This window comes from Convolutriloba macropyga, chromosome 12 (assembly GCF_964194025.1).
Source record: "Convolutriloba macropyga chromosome 12, txConMacr16.3, whole genome shotgun sequence".
Lineage (NCBI taxonomy): Eukaryota > Metazoa > Xenacoelomorpha > Acoela > Convolutidae > Convolutriloba > Convolutriloba macropyga.
The window spans coordinates 33,268,600-33,283,967 of record NC_134479.1 but is presented as its reverse complement, the minus strand read 5'-3'; the positions used below and the strand labels follow the sequence as shown (position 1 = coordinate 33,283,967).

The 15,368-nt window shown below is 35.6% G+C and overlaps 1 protein-coding gene across 3 annotated transcripts in view; it reads left to right on the top strand.

Annotated features, from left to right (window-relative positions):
* LOC142350574 (homer protein homolog 1-like) overlaps positions 1-15,368 on the top strand; it is a 245,634-nt gene that overhangs the window by 221,884 nt on the left and 8,382 nt on the right. The window lies entirely within an intron of this gene.

The following is a 15,368-nucleotide window of genomic DNA, read 5'->3' as shown; positions in this document are numbered from 1 at the left end:
AAACAAGTGCCATACGCATAGATAGCTTAAGTGGTGAGATCTATGGTTTTTAAACGAGGGGCATGGGTTCGAGCCCGAGTCGGTGCGAAACAGAAAACTTAATTTCTTTTAAACTTCTTCGTTTAAATGAATTTCTTCATATGGTTTTGCGGGCCTGTTAGTTGATCTCAAACGAAGTTTGTTGCAACTATATTAGTCCTGTGGTCCTTGTAATGCGATTTTTGCTGGACCAATTTTTCGTCTGATCCATTTGACTATTCCTCCTCAAAAACGGGATAAAATTTGGCCCGCGGAGGGCATTAATGGCTCTTAGAGCATTTCAGCCTGCTATACTCTAAGTGTGCATTTCAACGAAACTGTTTCAGAGACAAAAATTCATTGTATGAAGGCAGTGGTTAGAGTTTGACCCCCACGCTACAAGTCAGCCCCTCTCCCCCACCCCTGGTTATCGTTGCACCCGTAACCCAGCGAGGTAGACAGCGCCCCCCCTCCCATCTGCGCTGCACCCTTCAATCATGCTAAAGCTGGACTCCCTAAATGGTGGCTGGCTACTTACAAAGCCAACCGCTCGCCACTCGTGTAAGAGCAATTCGCTAGTCACGACGTTAGTCATGTTTAAAAGCCGTGAAGTGATGGCGATTACCTTTTTTTAATACTTGGAGAGGTATTGGTGGAACAAATTTTTCTACTCTTATCTTAGAAGTGTTTATCAAACAGCCCCTGTTGATTTCGAAAAGTTATTTTGCAAGACAATAAATCTTCTTGCAAGATTTTTTCCAAAACCTTGGCAAGATAGCCATGTCTTGCAAATATGCAAAATATCAGCAATTTTGAGCATGATCAGCATGTGACAAGAAGGGTGTTTTCTATGATCTTTTTTTAACTACTGAAGCCAACCGCTTGCTTTTCGTTTGAGAGCAATTCGGCTGGCGTTAGTGGGTTAATGCTCGAATTTCTGTTATCAAGAACTCTTTCTGAATCAATTTTCAAAAAATTTGTCGTTTTATTTGCTTTCTCTAAAATTCAATTTTTTAATCAAGGGTCCTTCTCGTAACTACTTTTGTCCCCCAAAAATAAAATCCAGTGGTATTTTTGCTGTTTTTCTAATCTCAATTGAATTACGGGGTTGTGTAAGGAAGTCTGCGAATTTTTTGATAGTATATTTCGATGATCACATTTATTATTCGGCCGTTATTAATAGCTGCTAAGGAAAAGCCTTCTCAAGTAATGAGGCTAAGTTAAACAAATGAGGCCTGTTATTATTGAGATCAAAAGACAACAAAAAATAACAAATACTGGCGAAACACAAATTTCAAAGAGCATTTTTGGTGAACAAATTTTGTCAGTTAAAAATCAGTAAAAAGGGCTGACGAATTGTCAGTTTTGATGCTTTTAGGTTTCACAATATTTTTTATCTAATGTTTACACTTTTTTGAGTTTTAATGCCAATGTGTTTTCATGTCACTTAGTTTCATCAAGGACAGGTTGTACGGAATTTTAAGAGATACAAAATGGAAATTAATCATTGTTTTCTGTTGACAACTGTTAGTTTCTTTAATTTTAATTCATTTGTTTTAAATTAACTTTTTAAATTTTTTGTCGATTTTTTTTTGTTGCCTTGTCAATTAGTTTTATTAGTGACAGATTACATAGGCCTCCTGGTGAAACCTAAAACCATCTAAGCTTAAAATTTGTCCACTCTTTTTTTAGATTTTTTTTTATTTTTTGCTAGTTTGTTGCAACTATATTAGTCCTGTGGTCCTTGTAGTGCGATTTTTGCTAGACCAATTTTTCGTCTGATCCATTTGACTATTCCTCATCAAAAACGGGATAAAATGTGGCCCCCGGAGGGCATTAATGGCTCTTAGAGCATTTCAGCCTGCTATACTCTAAGTGTGCATTTCAACGAAACTGTTTCAGAGACAAAAATTCATTGTATGAAGGCAGTGGTTAGAGTTTGACGCCCACGCTACAAGTCAGCCCCTCTCCCCCAACCCTGGTTATCGTTGCACCCGTAACCCAGCGAGGTCGACAGCGCCCCCTCCCAGCTGCTCTGCACCCTTCAATCATGCTAAAGCTGGACTCCCTAAATAGTGGCTGGCTACTTACAAAGCCAACCGCTCGACACTCGTGTAAGAGCAATTCGCTAGTCACGACGTTAGTCATGTTTAAAAGCCGTGAAGTGATGGCGATTACCTTTTTTATTACTTGGAGAGGTATTGGTGGAACAAATTTTTCTACCCTTATCTTAGAAGTATTTATCAAATCGCCCCGGTTGATTTCGAAAAGTTATTTTGCAAGACAATAAATCTTCTTGCAAGATTTTTTCCAAAACCTTGGCAAGATAGCCATGTCTTGCAAATATGCAAAATATCAGCAATTTTGAGCATGATCAGCATGTGACAAGAAGGGTGTTTTCTATTGTCTTTTTTTAACTAATGAAGCCATTCGCTTGCTTTTCGTTTGAGAGCAATTCGACCGGCGTTATTGGGTTAATGCTCGAATTTCTGTTGTCAAGAACTCTTTCTGAATCAATTTTCAAAAAATTTGTCGTTTTATTTGCTTTCTCTAAAATTTAATTCTTTAATCAAGGGTCCTTCTCGTAACTATTTTTGTCCCCCAAAAATAAAATCCAGCGGTATTTTTGCTGTTTTTCTAATCTCAATTGAATTACGGGGTTGTGTAAGGAAGTCTGCGAATTTTTTGATAGTATATTTCGATGATCACATTTATTATTCTGCCGTTATAGCTGCTAAGGAAGAGCCTTCTCAAGTAATGAGGCTAAATTAAACAAATGAGGCCTGTTATTATTGAGATCAAAAGACAACAAAAAATAACAAATACTGGCGAAACACAAATTTCAAAGAGCATTTTTGGTGAACAAATTTTGTCAGTTAAAAATCAGTAAAAAGGGCTGACGAATTGTCAGTTTAGATGCTTTTAGGTTTCACAATATTTTTTATCTAATGTTTACACTTTTTTGAGTTTTAATGCCAATGTGTTTTCATGTCACTTAGTTTCATCAAGGACAGGTTGTACGGAATTTTAAGAGATACAAAATGGAAATTAATCATTGTTTTCTGTTGACAACTGTTAGTTTCTTTAATTTTAATTCATTTGTTTTAAATTAACTTTTTAAATTTTTTGTCGATTTTTTTTTGTTGCCTTGTCAATTAGTTTTATTAGTGACAGATTACATAGGCATCCTGGTGAAACCTAAAACCATCTAAGCTTAAAATTTGTCCACTCTTAGATTTTTTTTATTTTTTGCTAGTTTGTTGCAACTATATTAGTCCTGTGGTCCTTGTAGTGCGATTTTTGCTAGACCAATTTTTCGTCTGATCCATGGCTCTTAGAGCATTTCAGCCTGCTATACTCTAAGTGTGCATTTCAACGAAACTGTTTCAGAGACAAAAATTCATTGTATGAAGGCAGTGGTTAGGGTTTGACCCCCACGCTACAAGTCAGCCCCTCTCCCCCACCCCTGGTTATCGTTGCACACGTAACCCAGCGAGGTCGACAGCGCCCCCCTCCCATCTGCTCTGCACCCTTCAATAATGCTAAAGCTGGACTCCCTAAATAGTGGCTGGCTACTTACAAAGCCAACCGCTCGACACTCGTGTAAGAGCAATTCGCTAGTCACGACGTTAGTCATGTTTAAAAGCCGTGAAGTGATGGCGATTACCTTTTTTATTACTTGGAGAGGTATTGGTGGAACAAATTTTTCTACCCTTATCTTAGAAGTGTTTATCAAATAGCCCCGGTTGATTTCGAAAAGTTATTTTGCGAGACAATAAATCTTCTTGCAAAATTTTTTCCATAACCTTGGCCAGATAGCCATGTCTTGCAAATATGCAAAATATCAGCAATTTTGAGCATGATCAGCATGTGACAAGAAGGGTGTTTTCTATGGTCTTTTTTTAACTACTGAAGCCAATCGCTTGCTTTTCGTTTGAGAGCAATTCGACCGGCGTTAGTGGGCTAATGCTCAAATTTCTGTAGTCAAGAACTCTGAATCAATTTTCAAAAAATTTGTCGTTTTATTTGCTTTCTCTAAAATTTAATTCTTTAATCAAGGGTCCTTCTCGTAACTATTTTTGTCCCCCAAAAATAAAATCCAGCGGTATTTTTGCTGTTTTTCTAATCTCAATTGAATTACGGGGTTGTGTAAGGAAGTCTGCGAATTTTTTGATAGTATATTTCGATGATCACATTTATTATTCTGCCGTTATTAATAGCTGCTAAGGAAAAGCCTTCTCAAGTAATGAGGCTAAATTAAACAAATGAGGCCTGTTATTATTGAGATCAAAAGACAACAAAAAATAACAAATACTGGCGAAACACAGATTTCAAAGAGCATTTTTGGTGAACAAATTTTGTCAGTTAAAAATCAGTAAAAAGGGCTGACGAATTGTCAGTTTGGATGCTTTTAGTTTTCACAATATTTTTTGTCTAATGTTTACACTTTTTTGAGTTTTAATGCCAATGTGTTTTCATATCACTTAGTTTCATCAAGGACAGGTTGTACGGAATTTTAAGAGATACAAAATGGAAATTAATCATTGTTTTCTGTTGATAACTGTTAGTTTCTTTAATTTTAATTCATTTGTTTTAAATAAAATTAACTTGTTTTTAAATTTTTTGTCGATTTTTTTTGTTGCCTTGTCAATTGGTTTTATTAGTGACAGATTACATAGGCATCCTGGTGAAACCTAAAACCATCTAAGCTTAAAATTGGACCACTCTTTTTTTAGATTTTTTTTAACTTTTTGCTAGTTTATTGCAACTATATTAGTCCTGTGGTCCTTGTAGTGCGATTTTTGCTGGACCAATTTTTCGTCTGATCCATTTGACTATTCCTCATCAAAAACGGGATAAAATGTGGCCCCCGGAGGGCATTAATGGCTCTTAGAGCATTTCAGCCTGCTATAATCTAAGTGTGCATTTCAACGAAACTGTTTCAGAGACAAAAATTCTTGTATGAAGGCAGTGGTTAGAGTTTGACCCCCACGCTACAAGTCAGCCCCTCTCCCCCACCCCTGGTTATCGTTGCACCCGTAACCCAGCGAGGTCGACAGCGCCCCCCTCCCATCTGCGCTGCACCCTTCAATCATGCTAAAGCTGGACTCCCTAAATAGTGGCTGGCTACTTACAAAGCCAACCGCTCGCCACTCGTGTAAGAGCAATTCGCTAGTCACGACGTTAGTCATGTTTAAAAGCCGTGAAGTGATGGCGATTACCTTTTTTAATACTTGGAGAGGTATTGGTGGAACAAATTTTTCTACCCTTATCTTAGAAGTTTTTATCAAACAGCCCCTGTTGATTTCGAAAAGTTATTTTGCAAGACAATAAATCTTCTTGCAAGATTTTTTCCAAAACCTTGGCAAGATAGCCATGTCTTGCAAATATGCAAAATATCAGCAATTTTGAGCATGATCAGCATGTGACAAGAAGATTGTTTTCGATGGTCTTTTTCTTAACTACTGAAGCCAACCGCTTGCTTTTCGTTTGAGAGCAATTCGGCCGGCGTTAGTGGGTTAATGCTCGAATTTCTGTAGTCAAGAACTGTTTCCGAATCAGTTTTCAAAAAATTTGTTGTTTTATTTGCTTTCTCTAAAATCCAATTCTTTGATGTGTTTATCAAACAGCCCCGGTTGATTTCGAAAAGTTACTTTGCAAGACAATAAATCTTCTTGCAAGATTTTTTCCAAAACCTTGGCAAGATAGCCATGTCTTGCAAATATGCAAAATATCAGCAATTTTGAGCATGATCAGCATGTGACAAGAAGGGTGTTTTCGATGGTCTTTTTTTAACTACTGAAGTTAATCGCTTGCTTTTCGTTTGAGAGCAATTCGACCGGCGTTATTGGGTTAATGCTCGTATTTCTGCAGTCAAGAACTGTTTCCGAATCAATTTTCAAAAAATTTGTCGTTTTATTTGCTTTCTCTAAAATCCAATTCTTTGATCTCAGAAGTGTTTATCAAACAGCCCCGGTTGTTTTCGAAAAGTTATTTTGCAAGACAATAAATCTTCTTGCAAGATTTTTTCCAAAACCTTGGCAAGATAGCCATGTCTTGCAAATATGCAAAATATCAGCAATTTTGAGCATGATCAGCATGTGACAAGAAGGGCGTTTTCGATGGTCTTTTTTTAACTACTGAAGTTAATCGCTTGCTTTTCGTTTGAGAGCAATTCGACCGGCGTTATTGGGTTAATGCTCGTATTTCTGCAGTCAAGAACTGTTTCCGAATCAATTTTCAAAAAATTTGTCGTTTTATTTGCTTTCTCTAAAATCCAATTCTTTGATCTTAGAAGTGTTTATCAAACAGCCCCGGTTGTTTTCGAAAAGTTATTTTGCAAGACAATAAATCTTCTTGCAAGATTTTTTCCAAAACCTTGGCAAGATAGCTATGTCTTGCAAATATGCAAAATATCAGCAATTTTGAGCATGATCAGCATGTGACAAGAAGGGTGTTTTCGATGGTCTTTTTTTAACTACTGAAGTTAATCGCTTGCTTTTCGTTTGAGAGCAATTCGACCGGCGTTATTGGGTTAATGCTCGAATTTCTGTAGTCAAGAACTGTTTCCGAATCAATTTTCAAAAAATTTGTCGTTTTATTTGCTTTCCCTAAAATCCAATTCTTTGATGTTAGAAGTGTTTATCAAACAACCCCGGTTGATTTCGAAAAGTTATTTTGCAAGACAATAAATCTTCTTGCAAGATTTTTTCCAAAACCTTGGCAAGATAGCCATGTCTTGCAAATATGCAAAATATCAGCAATTTTGAGCATGATCAGCATGTGACAAGAAGGGTGTTTTCGATGGTCTTTTTTTAACTACTGAAGTTAATCGCTTGCTTTTCGTTTGAGAGCAATTCGACCGGCGTTATTGGGTTAATGCTCGAATTTCTGTAGTCAAGAACTGTTTTCGAATCAATTTTCAAAAAATTTGTCGTTTTATTTGCTTTCCCTAAAATCCAATTCTTTGATCTTAGAAGTGTTTATCAAACAACCCCGGTTGATTTCGAAAAGTTATTTTGCAAGACAATAAATCTTCTTGCAAGATTTTTTCCAAAACCTTGGCAAGATAGCCATGTCTTGCAAATATGCAAAATATCAGCAATTTTGAGCATGATCAGCATGTGACAAGAAGGGTGTTTTCTATGGTCTTTTTTTAACTACTGAAGCCAATCGCTTGCTTTTCGTTTGAGAGCAATTCGACCGGCGTTAGTGGGTTAATGCTCGAATTTCTGTAGTCAAGAACTCTGAATCAATTTTCAAAAAATTTGTCGTTTTATTTGCTTTCTCTAAAATTTAATTCTTTAATCAAGGGTCCTTCTCGTAACTATTTTTGTCCCCCAAAAATAAAATCCAGCGGTATTTTTGCTGTTTTTCTAATCTCAATTGAATTAAGGGGTTGTGTAAGGAAGTCTGCGAATTTTTTGATAGTATATTTCGATGATCACATTTATTATTCTGCCGTTATTAATAGCTGCTAAGGAAAAGCCTTCTCAAGTAATGAGGCTAAATTAAACAAATGAGGCCTGTTATTATTGAGATCAAAAGACAACAAAAAATAACAAATACTGGCGAAACACAGATTTCAAAGAGCATTTTTGGTGAACAAATTTTGTCAGTTAAAAATCAGTAAAAAGGGCTGACGAATTGTCAGTTTAGATGCTTTTAGTTTTCACAATATTTTTTGTCTAATGTTTACACTTTTTTGAGTTTTAATGCCAATGTGTTTTCATATCACTTAGTTTCATCAAGGACAGGTTGTACGGAATTTTAAGAGATACAAAATGGAAATTAATCATTGTTTTCTGTTGATAACTGTTAGTTTCTTTAATTTTAATTCATTTGTTTTAAATAAAATTAACTTGTTTTTAAATTTTTTGTCGATTTTTTTTTGCCTTGTCAATTAGTTTTATTAGTGACAGATTACATAGGCATCCTGGTGAAACCTAAAACCATCTAAGCTGACAATTTGTCCACTCTTTTTTTAGATTTTTTTAAACTTTTTGCTGGTTTGTTGCAACTATATTAGTCCTGTGGTCCTTGTAATGCGATTTTTGCTGGACCAATTCTTCGTCTGATCCATTTGACTATTCCTCCTCAAAAACGGGATAAAATTTGGCCCCCGGAGGGCATTAATGGCTCTTAGAGCATCTCAGCCTGCTATACTCTAAATGTGCATTTCAACGAAACTGTTTCAGAGACAAAAATTCATTGTATGAAGGCAGTGGTTAGAGTTTGACCCCACGCTACAAGTCAGCCCCTCTCCCCCACCCCTGGTTATCGTTGCACCCGCAACCCATCGATGTTGACAGCGCCCCCCTCCCATCTGCGCTGCACCCTTCAATCATGCTAAAGCTGGACTCCCTAAATCGTGGCTGGCTACTTACAAAGCCAACCGCTCGCCACTCGTGTAAGAGCAATTCGCTAGTCACGACGTTAGTCATGTTTAAAAGCTGTGAAGTGATGGCGATTACTTTTTTTAATACTTGGAGAGGTATTGGTGGAACAAGTTTTTCTACCCTCATCTTGGAAGTGTTTATCAAACAGCCCCGGTTGATTTCGAAAAGTTATTTTGCAAGACAATAAATCTTCTTGCAAGATTTTTTCCAAAACCTTGGCAAGATAGCCATGTCTTGCAAATATGCAAAATATCAGCAATTTTGAGCATGATCAGCATGTGACAAGAAGGGTGTTTTCGATGGTCTTTTTTTAACTACTGAAGTTAATCGCTTGCTTTTCGTTTGAGAGCAATTCGACCGGCGTTATTGGGTTAATGCTCGTATTTCTGCAGTCAAGAACTGTTTCCGAATCAATTTTCAAAAAATTTGTCGTTTTATTTGCTTTCTCTAAAATCCAATTCTTTGATCTTAGAAGTGTTTATCAAACAGCCCCGGTTGTTTTCGAAAAGTTATTTTGCAAGACAATAAATCTTCTTGCAAGATTTTTTCCAAAACCTTGGCAAGATAGCCATGTCTTGCAAATATGCAAAATATCAGCAATTTTGAGCATGATCAGCATGTGACAAGAAGGGCGTTTTCGATGGTCTTTTTTTAACTACTGAAGTTAATCGCTTGCTTTTCGTTTGAGAGCAATTCGACCGGCGTTATTGGGTTAATGCTCGTATTTCTGCAGTCAAGAACTGTTTCCGAATCAATTTTCAAAAAATTTGTCGTTTTATTTGCTTTCTCTAAAATCCAATTCTTTGATCTTAGAAGTGTTTATCAAACAGCCCCGGTTGTTTTCGAAAAGTTATTTTGCAAGACAATAAATCTTCTTGCAAGATTTTTTCCAAAACCTTGGCAAGATAGCTATGTCTTGCAAATATGCAAAATATCAGCAATTTTGAGCATGATCAGCATGTGACAAGAAGGGTGTTTTCGATGGTCTTTTTTTAACTACTGAAGTTAATCGCTTGCTTTTCGTTTGAGAGCAATTCGACCGGCGTTATTGGGTTAATGCTCGAATTTCTGTAGTCAAGAACTGTTTCCGAATCAATTTTCAAAAAATTTGTCGTTTTATTTGCTTTCCCTAAAATCCAATTCTTTGATGTTAGAAGTGTTTATCAAACAACCCCGGTTGATTTCGAAAAGTTATTTTGCAAGACAATAAATCTTCTTGCAAGATTTTTTCCAAAACCTTGGCAAGATAGCCATGTCTTGCAAATATGCAAAATATCAGCAATTTTGAGCATGATCAGCATGTGACAAGAAGGGTGTTTTCGATGGTCTTTTTTTAACTACTGAAGTTAATCGCTTGCTTTTCGTTTGAGAGCAATTCGACCGGCGTTATTGGGTTAATGCTCGAATTTCTGTAGTCAAGAACTGTTTTCGAATCAATTTTCAAAAAATTTGTCGTTTTATTTGCTTTCCCTAAAATCCAATTCTTTGATCTTAGAAGTGTTTATCAAACAACCCCGGTTGATTTCGAAAAGTTATTTTGCAAGACAATAAATCTTCTTGCAAGATTTTTTCCAAAACCTTGGCAAGATAGCCATGTCTTGCAAATATGCAAAATATCAGCAATTTTGAGCATGATCAGCATGTGACAAGAAGGGTGTTTTCTATGGTCTTTTTTTAACTACTGAAGCCAATCGCTTGCTTTTCGTTTGAGAGCAATTCGACCGGCGTTAGTGGGTTAATGCTCGAATTTCTGTAGTCAAGAACTCTGAATCAATTTTCAAAAAATTTGTCGTTTTATTTGCTTTCTCTAAAATTTAATTCTTTAATCAAGGGTCCTTCTCGTAACTATTTTTGTCTCCCAAAAATAAAATCCAGCGGTATTTTTGCTGTTTTTCTAATCTCAATTGAATTACGGGGTCGTGTAAGGAAGTCTGCGAATTTTTTGATAGTATATTTCGATGATCACATTTATTATTCTGCCGTTATTAATAGCTGCTAAGGAAAAGCCTTCTCAAGTAATGAGGCTAAATTAAACAAATGAGGCCTGTTATTATTGAGATCAAAAGACAACAAAAAATAACAAATACTGGCGAAACACAGATTTCAAAGAGCTTTTTTGGTGAACAAATTTTGTCAGTTAAAAATCAGTAAAAAGGGCTGACGAATTGTCAGTTTAGATGCTTTTAGTTTTCACAATATTTTTTGTCTAATGTTTACACTTTTTTGAGTTTTAATGCCAATGTGTTTTCATATCACTTAGTTTCATCAAGGACAGGTTGTACGGAATTTTAAGAGATACAAAATGGAAATTAATCATTGTTTTCTGTTGATAACTGTTAGTTTCTTTAATTTTAATTCATTTGTTTTAAATAAAATTAACTTGTTTTTAAATTTTTTGTCGATTTTTTTTTGCCTTGTCAATTAGTTTTATTAGTGACAGATTACATAGGCATCCTGGTGAAACCTAAAACCATCTAAGCTGACAATTTGTCCACTCTTTTTTTAGATTTTTTTAAACTTTTTGCTGGTTTGTTGCAACTATATTAGTCCTGTGGTCCTTGTAATGCGATTTTTGCTGGACCAATTCTTCGTCTGATCCATTTGACTATTCCTCCTCAAAAACGGGATAAAATTTGGCCCCCGGAGGGCATTAATGGCTCTTAGAGCATCTCAGCCTGCTATACTCTAAATGTGCATTTCAACGAAACTGTTTCAGAGACAAAAATTCATTGTATGAAGGCAGTGGTTAGAGTTTGACCCCACGCTACAAGTCAGCCCCTCTCCCCCACCCCTGGTTATCGTTGCACCCGCAACCCATCGATGTTGACAGCGCCCCCCTCCCATCTGCGCTGCACCCTTCAATCATGCTAAAGCTGGACTCCCTAAATCGTGGCTGGCTACTTACAAAGCCAACCGCTCGCCACTCGTGTAAGAGCAATTCGCTAGTCACGACGTTAGTCATGTTTAAAAGCTGTGAAGTGATGGCGATTACTTTTTTTAATACTTGGAGAGGTATTGGTGGAACAAGTTTTTCTACCCTCATCTTGGAAGTGTTTATCAAACAGCCCCGGTTGATTTCGAAAAGTTATTTTGCAAGACAATAAATCTTCTTGCAAGATTTTCTTCCAAAACCTTGGCAAGATAGCCATGTCTTGCAAATATGCAAAATATCAGCAATTTTGAGCATGATCAGCATGTGACAAGAAGGGTGTTTTCGATGGTCTTTTTTTAACTACTGAAGTTAATCGGTTGCTTTTCGTTTGAGAGCAATTCGACCGGCGTTATTGGGTTAATGCTCGAATTTCTGTAGTCAAGAACTGTTTCCGAATCAATTTTCAAAAAATTTGTCGTTTTATTTGCTTTCTCTAAAATCCAATTCTTTGATCTTAGAAGTGTTTATCAAACAGCCCCGGTTGTTTTCGAAAAGTTATTTTGCAAGACAATAAATCTTCTTGCAAGATTTTTTCCAAAACCTTGGCAAGATAGCTATGTCTTGCAAATATGCAAAATATCAGCAATTTTGAGCATGATCAGCATGTGACAAGAAGGGTGTTTTCGATGGTCTTTTTTTAACTACTGAAGTTAATCGGTTGCTTTTCGTTTGAGAGCAATTCGACCGGCGTTATTGGGTTAATGCTCGAATTTCTGTAGTCAAGAACTGTTTCCGAATCAATTTTCAAAAAATTTGTCGTTTTATTTGCTTTCTCTAAAATCCAATTCTTTGATCTTAGAAGTGTTTATCAAACAGCCCCGGTTGTTTTCGAAAAGTTATTTTGCAAGACAATAAATCTTCTTGCAAGATTTTTTCCAAAACCTTGGCAAGATAGCCATGTCTTGCAAATATGCATGTGACAAGAAGGGTGTTTTCGATGGTCTTTTTTAACTACTGAAGCCATTCGCTTGCTTTTCGTTTGAGAGCAATTCGACCGGCGTTATTGGGTTAATGCTCGAATTTCTGTAGTCAAGAACTCTTTCCGAATCAATTTTCAAAAAATTTGTTTTATTTGCTTTCTCTAAAATCCAATTCTTTGATCAAGGGTCCTTCTCGTAACTATTTTTGTCCCCCAAAAATAAAATCCAGCGGTATTTTTGCTGTTTTTCTAATCTCAATTGAATTACGGGGTTGTGTAAGGAAGTCTGCGAATTTTTTTGATAGTATATTTTGATGATCACATTTATTATTCTGCCGTTAATAGCTGCTAAGGAAAAGCCTTCTCAAGTAATGAGGCTAAATTAAACAAATGAGGCTTGTTATTATTGAGATCAAAAGACAACAAAAAATAACAAATACTGGCGAAACAAATTTCAAAGAGCATTTTTGGTGAACAAATTTTGTCAGTTGAAAATCAGTAAAAAGGGCTGACGAATTGTCAGTTTAGATACTTTTAGGTTTCACAATATTTTCATCAAGGACAGGTTGTACGGAATTTTAAGAGATACAAAATGGAAATTAATCATTGTTTTCTGTTGATAACTGTTAGTTTCTTTAATTTTAATTCATTTGTTTTAAATAAAATTAACTTGTTTTTAAATTTTTTGTCGATTTTTTTTGTTGCCTTATCAATTAGTTTTATTAGTGACAGATTACATAGGCATCCTGGTGAAACCTAAAACCAGCTAAGCTGACAATTTGTCCACTCTTTATTTAGATTTTTTTTTACTTCATTTGTTTTCCATAAAATGTTCGTAGAATTTGTGTTTAGCCCGTACTTTTAGTTATTTTTTGTTGTCTTTTGATCTGAATAATATCAGGCCTCATCTGCTTCATTTAGTTCAGTACTTGAGAAGCTTTTTCCTTGGAAGCTATTAACAGCAGAATAATAAATGCGATCATCAAAATAAACAACCAAAAAACTTCTCAGACTTCCTTACGCAACCTCCGTAATTCAGATGAGTGTAGAAAACCAGCAAACATTACCGTTCGATTTTTTTTTTTGGGGGGGGGGGGACAAAAATAGAAGAAAGAAGATCGATTGATTAAAGACTTGAATTTTAGATAAAGCAAGTAAAACGACAAGTTTTTTGAAAATTGATTGAGAAAGAGTTCTTAATAGTAGAAGTTAAAATAAAAAATTTAGCCCACTCAACTACAGTTTGTCTGAATTTTTTAAATTATTTTCCTCTTGGAAGATTTGTTTGCTCAGAATCGTGTAGTTGATGAAAATTAAAACTTGAATTGTTTGAAGATTTTAATACCGATTCCATAATGTTTTAAATGATATGCAAAAGTTTTAAAATTTGAGTTAAATAATCGTGATTCAAAGATTTGAGCCAAAGTTGATACAAAATGTCCTAAAAACTGAATTCTGTGCCAAGTTTTTTATTTTTTTCTGACTCGCCAAAACTCTTTCCACATTGATAACAATATGATCTTACAGAAAAGCAATTAAAATACCAGATAAAACAATGGTAATTTCGATATTGTATCGTAAGTTTGAAAAACAAGTTGCAGATAAGGTGAACAAATTCCTCTAAAAAGGAACAAAAAGTGAAAATTTTTTTTTAATTCGGTTACCGTTCTGTTGAAATAGTCAACAGACAGTTCTGCGAGCCCTCTTGAACCGTGGAATATTTTTGAGTAATGCTTGAAATGAAATACTTCCGCGATATAGAATAGCTTTGATAAAAATTTCCACCAAAATGTGAATAAAAATGCAAAAAAAGCAGTCGAATGATCCAAAAATTTTGTTCACATATTAAAGATATTTACTTCTGACGGGCTTTCTAGTGATACCATTCACAATTTTATACGATGAATATATCGGTCGGCCAAAAGCGACTGAAAAGACCCAATTCAGCTTGAGCAAAATTCCTTCCTGCTACTCTTCGGAAAAGATAGGTATACGTTATAGGTTTTACATTATTAGCACTCTGTATGAGTAAAAATTATTAAATTGAACTCTAATTTAATTTTAACGTCTGTCGATGGTTGTCAGTTACCAGTTCTTCAAAGTTCAATTGCGTATTGGATGTTTTTGACTTTCCTTGTTTCCCCAGTCGACTTCGGATTGATATCTTGCAAGATTCTGGAGAATTTCGAAGACGATACATTGTATTACTTGTACGACTTGTAAGACCAAATATTGCGAAGTCCTGCAAGATAAACATTTGTGTTGCAAGAATCTTGCCAGATAACCATTTGTGTTGCAAGAATCTTGCTAGATAACCATACATGTTGCAAATAGTTGGAACATGCCAGTATGTCAGGAGTACTTTGCTTCTCAATATAATTTTTCTTTCTTGTAGAAAATTTAACACCAACACGGCATCAATTTTGAATTTTCAGTGAGAAAAATACTAACCAAAAATAAATGGCATATGCTAATGAAAATTACTGAAATAGAAAAAGTGTGTTTAAATAATGGTAAGTAACAATTAATAATACTAAATACAAAAAAAACTGTTTTGAAGAATTTTAGTTGTTTTTGATTGAGGAAATGTTATCGTGGAGATCCTTCAAGGTTTTGGGAACAAGGAATCCACTCTCTATTTGTTTGTAGTGCTCAACGAAACGGCAAGGATGGCTGTAATTAAAATGTTCAATAACAAAACACATTTAGCTTAAGTAATTTTGTTTCGAACTAGCTCCTTAAAACACCCAACTATAACTCCACTCGGACAATTTCTGAGCAAAGTGAAAAACAATGCGCCTGTAACAACCAATGAGAGCAGAGTTGAACCGAAACGAACTCGCAAGTATCTTGCTAGATGGCCTTTTAATCTGGCAAGATCTTACAAGATAGCCATCGTCTTGCAAAGACTTTGCTAGATAACCTTTTCTGCAACATCTGGTCTCGACTGGGGTTTAATCAAAAACAATCACTTGAAGTGGGAAAAGCTTGGGCATTTCCAAATGTACTTCCCCAGCTTAATGGTAGCATATGTCCAACCCCCAAGCCTAATGCCCATATAATTATTAGACGTGCTATTTGTTACTTGTCGTGTGGGGGT